Source organism: Panthera pardus, unplaced genomic scaffold (genome assembly GCF_024362965.1).
Source record: "Panthera pardus isolate Hobbes unplaced genomic scaffold, ASM2436296v1 HiC_scaffold_24, whole genome shotgun sequence".
NCBI lineage: Eukaryota > Metazoa > Chordata > Mammalia > Carnivora > Felidae > Panthera > Panthera pardus.
The window spans coordinates 25,053,789-25,070,497 of record NW_026526810.1 but is presented as its reverse complement, the minus strand read 5'-3'; the positions used below and the strand labels follow the sequence as shown (position 1 = coordinate 25,070,497).

General features: G+C 39.0%; 1 pseudogene; it reads right to left on the bottom strand.

The window, feature by feature from the left end:
• Positions 1-15,963: 15,963 nt before the first annotated feature.
• LOC109262566 (zinc finger matrin-type protein 5-like) lies at positions 15,964-16,468 on the bottom strand (annotated as a pseudogene).
• Between the last annotated feature and the right edge of the window lie 241 nt (positions 16,469-16,709).

The window sequence follows — 16,709 nt, the reverse complement described above, 5'->3', positions numbered from 1 at the left end:
AGGGAGACACAGAATCTAAAGCAGGCTCCAGGCTCTGAGCTGTCAGCACAGAGCCCGACGTGCGACTTGAACTCACAAATGGCGAGAACATCACCTGAGCTGAAGTTGGAGGCTTAACCAACTGAGGCACCAAGGTACCCCTCATTTTAAAATATTTTGAAAGATAATTGACTGTTTAAAACAAAAATAATAGTGGGGCGCCTGGGTGGCGCAGTCGGTTAAGCGTCCGACTTCAGCCAGGTCACGATCTCGCGGTCCGTGAGTTCAAGCCCCGCGTCAGGCTCTGGGCTGATGGCTCGGAGCCTGGAGCCTGTTTCCGATTGTGTGTCTCCCTCTCTCTCTGCCCCTCCCCCGTTCATGCTCTGTCTCTCTCTGTCCCAAAAATAAATAAAAAACGTTGAAAAAAAAAAATTTAAAAAAAAACACAAAAATAATAGCAATGTATTATGAGGTTTATTATGTAGAATGTAAAATGTATGACAATTAAAAAAAGGCATGAGTGGGGAAAGGAGAGTGTACTGTTTTAAGGTTCTTACACTTTGTATGAAGTGATATAATATTGTTTGGAGGAAAACTGTGATCCATTAAAGATTTAGTAGAGCAACTTGTAAAAACTAAAAGAGATAGAATTAATAAGAAATGGTGAAAATAAAATGGAATCTTAAAATATATTCAATTAGTCCAAAAGAAGGAAAGAAAGATAAAAAATTAACAAGGAAAAAATGGGTCAAATAGAAAACAAATAGTAATAAAATAGATTAAAACCCAGCCAGGGGCATCTGAGTGGCTCAGTCAGTTAAGCATCTGACTTCAGCTCAGGTCATGATCTCACAGTTCAGGAGTTTGAGCCCCACGTCAGGCTCTGTGCTGACAGCTCAGAGCCTGGAGTCTCCTTAGGATTCTGTGTCTCCCTCTCTCTCTGATCCTCCTCGGCTTACACGAGCGCTCTCTCTCTCTCTCTCTCTCTCAAAAATAAATAAACATTAAAAAAAAAAGAATTCCAAGTTGACAGATGATTTTTTTCCCCAATTCTTCAAAGATCCCATTGCATATCTTCTGGTTTGCATAGTTTCTGGTCAGAGGTCTACTGTAGTTCTTGCCTTTGTTCCTTTGAACACACGTGTCTTTTTTTTTTTTTTCTGGCAGCTATTAAATTTTTCTCTTTATCACTGTGTTTCCAGAAATTTGATTATAATATATATATATTTTTTGACGTTTATTTATTTTTGAGACAGAGAGAGACAGAGCATGAACGGGGGAGGGTCAGAGAGAGAGAGAGGGAGACACAGAATCCGAAGCAGGCTCCAGGCTCTGATCCGTCAGCACAGAGCCCGACGCGGGGCTCGAACTCAGGGACCGTGAGATCATGACCTGAGCCGAAGTCGGACGCTTAACTGACTGAGCCACCCAGGCACCTCTGATTATAATATATTTTGAAGTTTTTTGCTTTCTGTTTCATCTACTTGGACTTCATTGAGCTTCTTGGATCTGTAGATTTATAGCTTTCATTGAATTTCATTGGATTTGGAAAACTTTTAGCTATTATTTCTTCTAATATGTTTCTGTCCTCCTCCTCTTCTGCAACTCAGATAATACCTATTTTAAATCACGTAAAAGTGTCTCATGGGTGGGGTCAGTGCCTGGGTGGCTCAGTCAGTTGAGTGTCTGACTTAGGCTCAGGTCATGATCTGGGGTCGGTGGGTTCGAGCCCCCAGTCAGGCTCTGTGCTGACAGCTCAGAGCCTGGAGCCTGCTTGGGATTCTGTGTCTCCCTCTCTCTCTGACCCTCCCCCACTCACGCTCTATTCTGTCTCTCAAAAATGAATAAACGTTAAAAAAATTTTTTGGGGGGGCGCCTGGGTGGCTCAGTCGGTTAAGCGGCCAACTTCGGCTCAGGTCATGATCTCGCGGTCTGTGAGTTCGAGCCCCGCGTCGGGCTCTGTGCTGATGGCTCAGAGCCTGGAGCCTGTTTCAGATTCTGTGTCTCCCTCTCTCTGACCCTCCCCCGTTCATGCTCTGTCTCTCTCTGTCTCAAAAATAAATAAACATTAAAAAAAAATTTTTTTAAGTATCTCATAGGATCACTAAGTTCTGCTAATTTTTTCAGTCTTTTTTTTTTTTTTTCCTCTGTGTGCTTCATTTTGGAGTTTTTGTTTGCCATGTGTTTACATTCACTGGTCTCTTTTTCACCGCAAGGTTTAATCTGCTCTTAATCCAATCCTATATAAATTTCACCTCAGATCATTGTTTTTTATCTTTAAAGATTCCATTTGGGCCTTTTTATATCTTTAATTTGTCTCCTCATTATTTTTATGTTTTCCTTTCAATTTTGAGTGTATATAAAATAGCTACTCTGTTGCTTCTGGGTTTGTTTCCGTTGATCAGTTTTTCACTTAGCTATGTGCCATATTTTCCTTGCTTATATACATGCCTGGTGGTTTTTTATGCATGCTCTACATGGTAAAATTTACCTCGTTTTATGTTGCATCTTGCTGTATTTCTTTAAAGAGTGTGGGGCTTTGTTTTGGCATCCAGTTAAGTTATTGTGGATCAGTTTGATCATTTTGAGGCTTGCTTTTCCATGTTGTTATGACATGAGAGCAACATCTCTTGGTTTAATTAGGCCCTGTATTGGGGTTCCCCCTTCTTAGGATGTCCCATATATTACAAAGTCTCTTCACTCTGGCCGTTGGGAACAAAAACCAGTCCCAACTGAGTATGAGTTCCAGGAATTGTTTGACCTACTGCTTTCTAGTGGTTCCTTCCCCAGCCTCCTGCGGTTTCACCACAAACATGTTCAGATCATCATTCAGCCAAAGATTCGTCTCTAGGATCCTTTTGCAGATCTCCAGAGCTTTCTGTGTGTGTAGCTGCCTCCCTTCCAAGATGGTGCCTCACAAATTCTAGCCACCTGTCTCTCCAAATTCCAATCTCTGTCTCCTCAACTTAGATAGACTGATCCTGTTTGAGAAATTTTGAGAAAGAAAAAGAATCTCAAGCAGTCTCTGCGAAGCCTGATGTGGGGCTTGAACTCATAAACCCTGAGATCATGACCTGAGCTAAAGTCAGACAGTTAACCCACAGAGCCACCCAGGTGCCCCGAGCTGGGGCAATTTTAGGACTCACACGTTTGTTTCCCTTCTTTCAGTGATTGCAGTCCTGTGCTGTGTGATCAACTTACATTTCCTTCTTTACAAGATCACTGATATGAACCTGTGATACTTGAAAGAGACCCAGGTCAAATGGGTTCTCTTTTGCTTCCCATTTGAATGATGACTTTTTTGTACACGTTCTTCCCTAGAATTTCTAATTATCTTCCTCTGTTGTTGAGAAAACTAATATGACCATACCACTAAGCTCTTTCAGATTCTTTCCTACTACTTTTGCTTGAAATCTATTCTATGCTTCCTCTGAAAGACATTCTTGTTGGATCCTTCTGGTATGTTATCCTAATATGAAATGATTGGCTTCTAGATCTGTAACAATGTGGTCTTAGTGAGACTTCTTTCCCCTGGTGAGCACAATAGGAAGTATTGTAGTGAACACTGCTTGATTCCTCAATTCACATTCCACTGAGATGATTAGTCTAGGTCAACAATGATGATCCCATTCACTTTGCTAGTGATTGGCTCAGAAATGTGACTCAATTGTGGCTAATAAGACACGAGGATAAATTAGCAAAGGGGCTACTGGGAAAGATTTTCTTGTTTCTTTGAGGGGGAAAAAATACAGAAAACAGTCTTTTTTCTTCCTCTGGATGTGCCATATGTAGATTTTACACTGAAATTGTGACAGCCATCTTGCTATCAGCTTGAAGCTGAAGCCAACACTAAGAAATGGCAGAGCAGAGATACGAAAAGAATCTAGCCTCCAGGTGGTGTCACAGAGTTAATGAATCAACTAATTCTGGAATCACTACATCTGGATTTTCTTTTTCCTTACTGCTTAAGCCCTTCTTGCTTTGTAGAGCCAAAATTATGTTTTATGTGGTAAGCATTGTTGGCTGACTGCCCAATAATTTTTCTCCTTTTTTTTTTTTTATTACTATGAGAACCTCACCTTTTTTTTTTGTTTAGGAAAAGAAGGGGAATATACCTTAAAAATGCTTTTCTAAGCCAGCCTAAAAAAAATGCTTTTTCTCTTTAGGTTCTTTTTCAGCTAGGGGTGGCTGGCCATATGATCCATTTAATTCTAGCTAATGAGATATAAATGAAAATTTCTGAGTGGGTCCTCAGGAAAATATTTTTGATGGGAATAGATTTGGCTTTTACATTTGCTTCTTCCTTCTTGTCCATGGGAATGGAGATGTGATGTTTGGAGTTGCTGCAGCCATCTTGTTACAGGGAAGATGAAGATCAAATGTCAGAGTTGGTAGAACTGGAAAAAGAAGGTGTGTAGAACCTAATGACACCCAGGAGCTCCTAAAGCAGCCATTAAATGCCTCCACCAGACTTTTTATGTGGAAAAAAACCCCCACATTTATTTAAGCTGCCATTAGTTGTATTTTTAGAAAATACGTCAAGAATCCAACATCTTCCTCTTTCATGGTTTTTACCTGCATTTTATTTCATTATATCCTCAAGATTCTACCTCCTAAAAAGTATATAGGAGGTTAATGTTCTTAGTCTTTGCACGTCTAAAATGTCTTTATTTTGTTTTCATACTTGACTGATAGTTCCACAGTATGAGTGAGTATACAGTTCTAACTTGAAAATAATTTTCCCTCAGAACTATTGAAACGTCGCTTCATTTTCTTTTAGAGTGTAATGTTACTGATGCAAAGTCCACTATTAACTTGACTTTCCACCAATGTAAGTGGCTTTTTTTAAAAAAAAAATCTTTGGAAAATAATAATAAAAAGTAAGAATAGGTTAAAAGAACTCAGCAACATGGGGCGCCTGGGTGGCTCAGTCGGTTGAGTGTCTGACTTCGGCTCAGGTCATGATCTCGCAGTTCGTGAGTTCAAACCCGGCATCGGGCTCTGTGCTGACAGCTCAGAGCCTGGAGCCTGTTTCGGATTCTGTGTCTCCCTCTCTCTCTCTGACCCTCCCCCGTTCATGCTCTGTCTCGTCTGTCTCAAAAATAAGTAAACGTTAAAAAAAAAAAAAAAAAAAAAAGAGAACTCAGCAACATTATCAAGCACAATAGCATTAACATTATAGGGATACCAGAGGAAGAACAGAGAGAAAAGGGGGCATAAAATTTGTTTGAAGAAATAACAACTGAAAAATTCTCTAATCTGGGAAAAGAAACAGACATCCAGATCCAGGAAATACAGCGAGCTCCCACCAAAATTAACCCAAAGACGTCCACATCAAGTCACACAATAATTGAAATGGCAAAAAGTAGTGAAAAAAAAAAGAGAATTTTAAAAGCAGGAAAAGAGTTACATACAAGGAAAACCCCATAAGAGGCTATCAGCTGTTTTTTTCAGCAGAAATTTTGCAGGCCAGAAGGGAATGGCATGATATATTCAAAGTGCTGAAAGGAAAAACCAGCAAAAAAAAAAAAAAAAAAAAAAAAAAAAAAAAAAAAAAAAAAAAGAACGAAAAGCAGAATACTCTATCTGGCAAGGTTATCATTTATTTTATTTTTTTTTTCAACGTTTTTTATTTATTTTTGGGACAGAGAGAGACAGAGCATGAACGGGGGAGGGGCAGAGAGAGAGGGAGACACAGAATCGGAAACAGGCTCCAGGCTCCGAGCCATCAGCCCAGAGCCTGACGCGGGGCTCGAACTCACGGACCGCGAGATCGTGACCTGGCTGAAGTCGGACGCTTAACCGACTGCGCCACCCAGGCGCCCCGGCAAGGTTATCATTTAGAATAGGAGAGATAAAGAGTTTCCCAGACAAACAAAAGTTAGAGGAGTTTATCACTACCAAACTAGTTTTTTTTTTTTTTTTTAATGTTTATTTCTGAGACAAAGAGACAGCTCAAGTCAGGGAGGGAGGGACAGAGAGAGAGAGAGGGAGACACAGAATCCAGAGCAGTCTCCAGGCTCTGAGCTGTCGGCACAGAGCCCGACGTGGGGCTTGAACTTCTGAACTGAGAAATTATGACCTGAGCCAGAGTCGGACCCCCGACCCACTGAGCCACCCAGGTGCCCCACTAGTAAACTAGTCTTGTAAGAAACATTAAAAGGAATTCTTTGAGTGGGGGAAAAAAAAGGCCATAACTAGAAGTAAGGAAATTATGAAAGGAAAAAATGTCACAGGTAAATGCAAACATATAATAAAAGTAATAGATTAATCACTTATAAAACCAGTATGGAGCGGCATACAACAACTGTTTAAATACAAACAAACAAACAAACAGTATGGAGGTTAAAACACAAAAGCAGTAAAATCAATTGCATTGACAAAAATCAGTCAAGTGATTCACAAAATAAAAGGATGTAAAATATGACATCAGACAAATAAAACATGGTGGGGGGGAGTAAAATCTAGTGCCTTTAGAATATGTTCAACCTTAAGTGACCATCAACTAGATGGCTATAAGCATAAGCTGTTATATATGAACTTAATGTATGAATCAAAAACCTGTAATAGATATACACACACACAAAGAAAGGAATACAAGCATAACAATATAGAAAGCCATCAAACCACAATGGAAGAGAACAACAGAAGAAGAAAGAACGGTAAAACAAATAACAAAATGGCAATAAGTATATGCCTATCAATAATTTCTTAAATGCAAATGGACTAAATGCTTCAATCAAAAAACCATAGGGTGACTGAATGGATAAAAAAGCAAGACCCATCCATATACTGCCTATAAGAGGCTCACTTCAGACCTAAAGGCATGCATATTGAAAGTGAAGGGATAGAAAAACATTTAACATACAAATAGAAGAAAAAGAAAGCTGGGATAGAAATACTATATCAGAGGTGCGCCTGGGTGGCTCAGTCGGTTGAGCATCTGACTTTGGCTCAGGTCATGATCTCGCGGTCCCTGAGTTCGAGCCCCGCGTCGGGCTCTGTGCTAACCGCTCAGAGCCTGGAGCCTGTTTCGGATTCTGTGTCTCCCTCTCTCTCTGACCCTCCCCCGTTCATGCTCTGTCTCTCTCTGTCTCAAAAATAAATAAACATTAAAAAAAAAAAAAAAGAAATACTATATCAGATAAGGTACACTTTAAGCAAAAATTATAGCAAGAAACAAGGACACTCTATAACACTAAGGTAATAATCCAAAGGATATAACAATTGTAAATATCTATGCACTCAACATGGGAGTACTTAAATACATAAAGCAACTATTAAAAGACTTAAAAGAAGAAGTTAACAACACAATAAGTAATACAGTAATAATAGGAACTTTAACACCCTACTTGCAACAATGGATAGAGACAAGATGGACCTAACAGATATATATAGAACATTCCTTCCAATAACCAGAGGAGTACATATTCTTTTCAAATGCACATGGAACATTCTCCAGAGTAGATCACATGTTAGGCCACACACACACACACACATACCCACAAATAAAATAAATAAATATCAATAAATTCAAGAAGATTGAAGTCATATCATGCATCTTTTCTAATCACAATGTAAAGAATTAGAGATCAATCACAATAAAAAATCTAGAAAGAATACAAATACATTGAGGCTAAATAACAGGTTACTAAACAATGAATGGGTTATCCAAAAAAATCACAGAGGAAATTAAAAAATACATGAGACAAATGAAAATTAAAAACACAATGGTCCATGGGATACCTGGGTGGCTCAGTCGGTTGAGCGTCTGACTTCGGCTCAGGTCATGATCTCACGGTCGTGAGTTCGAGCCCCGCGTCGGGCTCTGTGCTGACAGCTCAGAGCCTGGAACCTGCTTCAGATTCTGTGTCTCCCTCTCTCTCTGACGCTCCCCTGTTCATGCTCTGTCTCTCTCTGTCTCAAAAATAAATAAATAAAAAAAATATTAAAAAAATTTTAAGAACAAAAACAAAAAAAACACAATGGTCCAAAATCTTTGGGATGCAGTAAAAGCAGTTCTAAGAGGGAAGTTTATAGCAACACAAGTGTGCTTCAAGAAAAAAGAAAAATCTCAAATAAACAACCTAACCTTACTCCTTAAGGAACAAGAAAATGAAGAAAAAATAAAACTCAAAGCCCATAGAAGAAAGGAAATAATAAAGATTGGAGAAAAATAAATGCAACAGAAGCTAAAACAAGAAAAGACTACTAAAACCAGGAGCTGGTTCTTTGAAGAGATCACCAAAATTGATAAATCTTTAGACAGACTCATCAAGGAAAAAAAATAGAGGATTCGAGGGGTGTCTGAGTGGTTCAATCAGTTAAGCATCCGACTTTGGTTCAGGTCAGAATCTCACAGCTCATGGGTTTGAGCCATGTGTCGGGCTCTGTGCTGACAGCTCAGAGCCTGAAGCCTGCTTCATATTCTGTCTCCCTCTTTCTCTGCCCATTCCCTGCTCATGCTCTGTCTCTCTCTCCTTCAAAAATAAACACATAAATAAATAAATAAATAAATAAATAAATAAATAAATATTAGAGGATGCAAATAAATAAAATCATAAATGAAGGAGGGTAAATAACAACTGATACCATGGAAATACAAAAGATTATGAGGATATTATGAAAAATTACATACCTACAACTTGGACAACTTAGAAGAAATGGATAAATACCCAGAAACATATAAACTACAAAAAGTGAATCAGAAAGAAATAGAAAATTTGAGCAGATTAATTCCTAATAATGAAATTGAATCAGTAATTTTTAAAAACTCCCAACAAAAGTCCAGGACCAGATGGATTCACAGGTGAATTCTACCAAACATTTAAAGAGGGATAATACCTATTCTTCTCAAACTATTCCAAAAAAAAAAAAAAAAAAAAAATAGAAGAGGAAGGAAAGCAGTGGTCCTAAATTGCCTTTAGGTCTGAAATGAACATCTTGCAGGCAGGTGGAAAATTGTGATCCAAATTTGTTCTTTGAGGCCTTACTTACCAGCATTACTCTGATACCAAAATCAGACAAAGACACTACAGAAAAAGATAACTACAGACCAATATCTCTGATGAACATAGATACAAAATTCCTCAACAAAATATTAGCAAACTGAATTCAACAATACAGTTTTAAAAAAGTCATTTGCCACCATCAAGTGGATTTATTCCAGAGATACAAGGGTGATTCAACATTCACAAATCAATCCATGTGATACATCATGTTAACAAGAGAAAGGACAAAGATCATTTCAATAGATGCAGAAAAAGCATTTGACAAAGTACAATGTCCATTCATGATAAAAACTCTCAACAAATTAGGTTTTGAGGGAATATACTGCAACCTATTAAAGGTGAAATATGAAAAGCCCACAGCTAACATCATACCCAGTGATAAAAAACTGAGCTTTTTCTCTAAGATCAGGAAAAAGACAAGGATGTCCATTCTCATCACTTTTATTCAACATAGTACTTGAAGCCCTAGCCACAGCAATCAGATAAGAAAAAGAAATAAATACATTCAAATTGATAAGGAAGAGGTAAAACTCCCACTATTGCAGATGACAGGATACTATACATAGATAATATACTAAATATAGATACTATGTAGACAAAACCCTAAAGACTCCATCAAAAAACTGTTAGAACTGATTAAAAAAATGTCACAGCATAAAAAATTAATATACCTCTATATACTACTAATGAAGTAGCAGAAAGAGAAACTAAGAAAAAAATCCTGGGGTACCTGGGTAGCTCAGTTGGTTGAGCATCTGACTCTTGATTTTGGCTTGGGTCATGATCCCAGGGTTGTGGGATCCATGCTGAGTGTGGAGCCTATTCCCTCTCCCCTGCTTGCTCTCTCTCTCTCTCTCAAATAAGTAAATTAAATTAGATAAATAAATAATTTAAAAAATCTCATTTACGAGTGCATCAAGGAGAATAAAATACCTAGGAATAAATTTAACCAAAGGGGTGAAAAACCTGAAAACTATAAAACACTGATGAAAGAAATTAAAGATGACACAAATAGAAGATATTCCATGCTCATGGATTAGAAGAATTAATATTGTCAAAATTTTAATATTGTCAAATATGTCCATAAAAAAAAAAAAAAAAAGTTGAAAAAAAAAAATTTAAAAAAAGGGGCGCCTGGGTGGCGCAGTCGGTTAAGCGTCAGACTTCAGCCAGGTCACGATCTCGCGGTCCGTGAGTTCGAGCCCCGCGTCAGGCTCTGGGCTGATGGCTCGGAGCCTGGAGCCTGTTTCCGATTGTGTGTCTCCCTCTCTCTCTGCCCCTCCCCCGTTCATGCTGTGTCTCTCTCTGTCCCAAAAATAAATTAAAAAAAAAAAAAAAAAAAAAGTTGAAAAAAAAAAAAAAATGTCCATATTACACAAAGCAATCTACAGATTTAATGTGATCCCTAACAAAATACCAACAGCATTTTTCACAGAAATAAAACAATTAAAAGACCCCAAAGTAATCTTGAGAATGAAGAACAAAGCTGAAAGCATCACATTCCCAGATTTTAAGATATACTACAAAGGTATCATAATCAAAACAGTATGGTGCTGGCACAAAAATAAACACATGGGTATTAATGGAACAGAATGGAGAACCCAGAAATACACCCACTCTTTTATAGTCAATTCATCTACGACAAAGGAGACAAGAATATGCAATGGGAAAAAGATAGTCTCTTCAATAAATGGTGTTGGGAAACTGGACAGCTACATGAAAAGAATGAAACTGGACCACTTTTTTACACCATATACAAAATAAACTCAAAATAGATTAAGCACCTACATGTGAGACCTGAAACTGTAAAATTCCCAGAAGAAAACACAGGCAGTAATTTCTTTGACATCGGCCATAGAAACATTTTGCTAGATATGTCTCCTCAGGCAAGGGAAAAAAAAGCAAAATTAAACTATTAGGACTACACTAAAATAAAAAGCTTTTGCACAGCAAAGGAAATGGTCAACAAAACAAAAAAGTAGCCTACTGAATGGGAGAAGATATTTGCAAATGATGTATCTGAGAGGGGTTAGTATCCAAAATATATAAAGAGCTTACACAACTCAACAACAAATTATAATAATAATAATAATAATCTGATTAAAAATGGGCTTTTTTCCAAAGAAGACATACAGGTGGCCAACAGACAAATGCAAAGATACTCCACATCTCTAATCATCAGGGGAATGTGAATCAAAACCACAATAAGATATCACCTTACACCTGTCAGTATGGCTAGAATCCAAAAGAAAGCAAGAAATAACAAGTGTTGGTGTGGATGTGGAAAAAAGGAAACCTTGTGCACTCTTGGTGGGAATGAACACTGGTGCAACAACTATGGAAAACAGTATGGAGTTTCTTCAAAAAGTGAAAAATAAAAATACCATATGATTCAGTAATTCCACTACTGAGTATTTACCCGAAGAAAACTAAAATAGTAATTTGAAAAGGATATATGCACTCTCACATCATTGCAACATTATTTACAATAGCCAAGATATGGAAGCAGCCCAAGTGTCCATCAACAGATGAACGGATAAAGCAGATGTGGTATATATACACAATGGAATATTACTCAGCCATAAAAAAAGAGATCTTGCCATTTGCAACATGGTTGGACCTAAAGGGTATTATGCTAAGTGAAATAAGTCAGCAGAGAAAAACAAATACCATATGGTTTCATTCATATATGAAATTAAGAAAGAGAATGAAGGAACAAAGGGACAAAAAACCCCAGACTCCTAAATACAGAGAATGAATTGTTGAAGAGGTGAGTGAGAGGTTGGGTGCAGCACAAAAAGGGGATTAAGAGGTACAAACTTCCTGTTACAAAATAAATAAGTCACAGAGATGAAAATACAGCATAGAGAAAATAGTCAAATAACAATAGTAATGATGTTGGTGACAGAAGGTGACTATACTTGTGATGAACACTGAGTAATGTGCAGAATTATTTAATCATTATATCGTGTGCTTGAAATTGACATAACATATATGATAACTATACTTCAATAAAAGGGTTTTTCTTTGGAAGTTTTGGAAATGGCACTTATTTTTGGGGTTCCAAAATTTATAAGGGTATGTTGAGGTGTGGGTCTTTTCCATTTATTATGTTTAATACTTGTTGGAATCTTTCAATTAGAAAACTACTGTCTGTTCACTACTTGGGATAAATTCTGACCCTCCATGTTTTTTTCCTCCCTTTCTGAATGTTTGACTTTCTGCATCAATTTTCTTTGTCTTACCTTTTTCTCTCATATTTCCCAGGCCTTTTGCTTTTTGTTCTGTTCTAAGATATTTTCTTTATTTGCCAATTCTTCTATTATATTTCTAACCTCAGCGATTATATTTAAAATTCTAAGAGCAATTTCTTATTCTGTGATTGGTACTTTATCAGAGCAATCTGTAATTCTTTTATGGATATATTATCTTTTAAAAATCTCTCTGAATAGGTAGTTTTTAAAGGTTTTCTGTTCTCTGAATTCCTTATTCCTTTTAGGCCAGAATTTTTTAAATATTTAAATATATTTAAATTTATTAAATATATAATATATATTTATATATTATAAATTTTATTTTTTTGTTTTTGTTTTGTTTTTGTTTTTGTTTTAATATATGAAATTTATTGTCAAATTGGTTTCCATACAACACCCAGTGCTCATCCCAAAAGGTGCCCTCCTCAATACCCATCACCCACCCTCCCCTCCCTCCCACCCCCCATCAACCCTCAGTTTGTTCTGTTTTTAACAGTCTCTTATGCTTTGGCTCTCTCCCACTCTAACCTCTTTTTTTTTTTTTCTTCCCCTCCCCCATGGGTTTCTGTTAAGTTTCTCAGGATCCACATAAGAGTGAAACCATATGGTATCTGTCTTTCTCTGTATGGCTTATTTCACTTAGCATCACACTCTCCAGTTCCATCCACGTTGCTACAAAAGGCCACATTTCATTCTTTCTCATTGCCACGTAGTATTCCATTGTGTATATAAACCACAATTTCTTTATCCATTCATCAGTTGATGGACATTTAGGCTCTTTCCATAATTTGGCTATTGTTGAGAGTGCTGCTATAAACATTGGGGTCCAAGTGCCCCTATGCATCAGTACTCCTGTATCCCTTGGATAAATTCCTAGCAGTGCTATTGCTGGGTCATAGGGTAGGTCTATTTTTAATTTTCTGAGGAACCTCCACACTGCTTTCCAGAGCGGCTGCACCAATTTGCATTCCCACCAACAGTGCAAGAGGGTTCCCGTTTCTCCACATCCTCTCCAGCATCTATAGTCTCCTGATTTGTTCATTTTGGCCACTCTGACTGGCGTGAGGTGATATCTGAGTGTGGTTTTGATTTGTATTTCCCTGATAAGGAGCGACGTTGAACATCTTTCATGTGCCTGTTGTAGACCAGATTTTTAAAATCCTGATCTTTTTCTTCTATTTGTGTGTGCGGTGATCTATATTTGCTTTTCTATATTTAAGAGAGAAAAACCATGTTGGTATTTCTGTGTAGCTGGTATGAGTTTCCTGTGTACTGTATAAGTCTAGATCTGTTTCCTCATTCAGTATCTCTCTGAAGGGAAAAGCTGATCAGAGGCTCCAGAGGTTTGTTATTATGCCAAGACAGGGCTTGGAGCTGACTTTTAGAATTAGAGGGAGGGAAAGAAAGAGACGCCTCAAATGGAGAAAATCTTAGGGCACCTGAGTGGTTCAGTTGGTTAAGCATCTGGACTCTTGAATTTGGCTCAGGTCATCATCTCATGGTTCTTGAGTTTGAGCCCCATGTAGGGCTCTGTGGTGACAGTGCAGAGCCTGCTTGGGATTTTCTCCCTGCCCCTTCCCCGTGCACATTCTCTCTCTCTCTCTTTCCCTCTCTCTCTCTCTCAAAATAAACTTTTTTTTTTTTTTTTTTTTTTTTTTAAGTAGAAGGCCTTATTCTGACATTATTACCCACCTGGCAACCTTTGTTCTCTGTGGTTGACCCTCTCTGGTGAGCTCTGCCTGAGTGCTGATAGCAGGGGCGGGATGGTCCAAGGATGGCCTCTTGGGAAGCTGTTTATAGAAAGACTTCCACTTAGCTTCCTTTTAGATCTCCTTGTATCTCTTCTGTCCTCCCCTACCAACTCTTGGGCTCTGCTGGGCATTCCAGCTCCCTCCTCAGCTAAAGGCCCCTTTCTTCACTTATTCTGGACAGTGGGCTCACTCCACGTCTCATCCACCAATTCTCTCTACTTACAGTTTTCCAGAAAGCTTAGGAAGTCTCTTGCTTGGTGATGGTCCATCATCATGCCCTTTGCTGTATTAGGTTATTTTACTCTATCACGTTAATGGAGTTTTAGGAGAAAGAATAGTCAGATGTGTGTGCTTAACCACAATATTTGCTAGTATTTTATTTCTAATTTTCCATCTGTGTTCATAAATGAGGTTGTTCTGATAGTTGTTCTTTTCTCCGTGTGATCTTTCTTGGTTTTGGGTTCAGGGCTACAGTAGCTTTAAAGAATGGTTGGCTGACATTCCAGGTTTTTCCACGCTTTGGGCTAATTTAAATTCACCCAAACATTGGTCCAAGGACTACTGCATATACTGTGACTATATTTAAAAAAAAAACACTTTTTTAATGTTTACTATTTATTTTTGAGAGAGAGAGAGAGACAGAGTGCGAGCCGGGGAGGGGTAGAGAAAGAGGGAGACACAGAATCTGAAGAAGGCTCCAGGCTCTGAGCTGTCAGCACAGAGCCCGACACGGGGCTCAAACCCATGAACTGTGAGATCATGACCCGAGCCAAAGTTGGACACTTAACTGACTGATCCACCCAGGCGCCCCGTATAGATTCCATTTATTTTTGTACCAATACAAGAAAAATATGAAATAATATACATTAATTGATAACATTTGTTAACTCAGAAGGAGTGGGAGAGAAATGGGGGGACTTCATTTTTATTTTATGCACGTCTTTATTGTTGGATTTTTTTTTTTTTTTTTTTTTTTACACAACCACCATACATAACATTTGAAAACAAAATCTTAATGGAAAAAATAGATTGTCAGGGCAAACTTTGGAGACTCTAGTTCATTGATTCTGGGAAGCCAGGAAATCTATATATGTATTTTAAAATGTACTCAGATAATTCTAAGGTACTTGCATACATAAACCTACAGGCCTGGGATTTGGAGGGGAAAGGCAGGGTAACAGAAGGGAAGGTAGCTCTTCGACTTCTTCTTTTTTTTTTTTTAACATTTATTTATTTTTGAGAGACAGAGAGTATGAGCAGGGGAGGGACAGAGAGAGATGGAGACACAGAATTCGAAGCAGGCTGCAGGCTCCGAGCTGTCAGCACGGAGCCCAACGAGGGGCCCGAACTCATAAACTGCAAGATGATGACCTGAGCCGAAGTTGGACACTCAACCGACTGAGCCACCCAGGCGCCTCTCTTTGACTTCTTTTTCACTATTATCTATTTGTCCAGTTTTTCTGCTCTTCTTGAGCCAGTTTTTGTACTATATGTATTTACTAGGGAATCTTACCCACTCTTTTAAATTTATTCATGAGAAATTGGATCATTACCCCTACAATCACCTTTCCTTTCCTTCCTTCCTTCCTTCCTTCCTTCCTTCCTTCCTTCCTTCCTCCCTTCATCTCTTTTTCTCTTTCTTTCTTTCTTTCTTTCTTTCTTTCTTTCCTTTCTTTTTCTTGGCAAACTTTCTTTATAAACATCCAGAAGAAAGTTTTCTCACCCATGTTCTCAAGATGTCCCATGAGGGAGGGAGGGGGAAGCTGCTTGGAACAGAGCTAGGACCAGGACTACACCTGGTAGGGAGACTGTGGGGGCTCAGTCAGGCCAAGCCAAGCTGATGGTTTCAGAGGCTCCATGGGGTGCAGCAGGAGGGGGTCTTGGTGTCCCCAGAACAAGCCCTTCTCTTTATTGTGACTAACCCAGAAGCTGACAAGAGGGAGGCAGGTGGGGAGGGAACCTTCAGTCTCAGTGGACTCTGGGCTTCAGGGACCACCCCCTGGGTGGGGCTGCCCACAGGAATTCAGACAGCTCTTGGACTGGTGGCTAGCCTCCAGGATAGTGGAAGACGGTGGTTCTCATGGGTTCGTCCTTGCTGCTTGGGGCTGAGCTCAGCCGATTGGCTCTTTTCCAACCAGTCTTCCAGATGGCCCTCAGGGAGCTTGAGGACATTTAGTGGCCACTTCCTGGCCCACCTCTCCTTCTCCACCTGGATACTCTGCCCCTGCAGGTCTGTCTGTGACATGTGGGGAAATCTGCATTTGGAGCCAAAGTCACACTGACCTGTCAGTAGAAACTTCCCGCGGGGCCGCTTGTTCTGTTCATCTAACAAGATGGCAGACGCGTCTTAGAACAGGTCATACCAGACGTTCTTGGCTTTGAGGTGCTGCAGCCCATTCAGGTGTTTCTTGTGGGTGTGGAGCTTGTCCTGGAAGGAGTGGTTGCGGTAGTCACAGAAGTAATGCTTCCCCATGGCCACCTACACCGGGTGCTGCTGCTGCCTGGCTCTCTGCAGGGCCCAAGGGCTCTAAGCAACTCCTCCTTCTGTGCCTTCCACCTTCTTTAGCTTTCATTTTAACCCCTTTCTTTTCCTTATTTGTGGTTTTTCTATTAAAGCGTTCTCTTGTGGTAAAATATGCACAATGTAAAATTTTCCATTTTAACCATTTTTAAGTATGCAATTCAGTGGCATTTAAGAATATTCAATGTTGTGC